This window comes from Perkinsus marinus (genome assembly GCF_000006405.1).
Source record: "Perkinsus marinus ATCC 50983 genomic scaffold scf_1104296952306, whole genome shotgun sequence".
Lineage (NCBI taxonomy): Eukaryota > Perkinsozoa > Perkinsida > Perkinsidae > Perkinsus > Perkinsus marinus.
In genome coordinates this window covers 6,623-7,287 of record NW_003208911.1, presented here as the reverse complement: position 1 = coordinate 7,287, position 665 = coordinate 6,623, and positions in this window count along the sequence as shown.

Genomic DNA, 665 nt, shown 5'->3' with positions numbered 1-665 from the left:
CGCTGATCTCGGCTTGGAAGCACTGTCAACCTCATCCCACTGTTGGTGTGGTCATAGCTGTCTATTTCAATCTGATATGATAATATTATGGGCCCAATAATATTATCATATCAGATTGGTGATATCATAATACCCCCATATTATGGGGGTATTGAAGTCACTTCAATGACGGTCACTTCAATATCACGGTGAGTCACCGTCGGTGACACTTCAATGAAGTGTCACCGGTTAATATGAAGTGATGTAATACTCTATGTGAATTATAGGGCGTGCCCCCACGACCCATAACGCAATTGTTAACCGCGGGGTGTATTGTGAAGTATCTTTCTCACTGGTGTTTTCCATATCATGCATGGAACTCCATATTAACACTGTATATCAAAATTATTATATAGATAGATAATACGCTGTATGATATATAAGAGTTCCATTGTTGCTCTCAAGTTACTTGCCTCTGCTGAGAAGCAGCGATACGAGATCCTGGGAAAACTGAAAGAAATAGCGTCGAGACTGAGAGATAGAATCGTCGTTCAAGCAAGCCGAGCTGTATTTGAAGAGATGTGAGGACCGCTATGTGATGACCACAGAAGGGACAATTTTTGTGTCGTGTGTTACAGAGCGAATGGCGTCGTGGTACATTACGAGTCGGGGCTGGAGAAGATTCT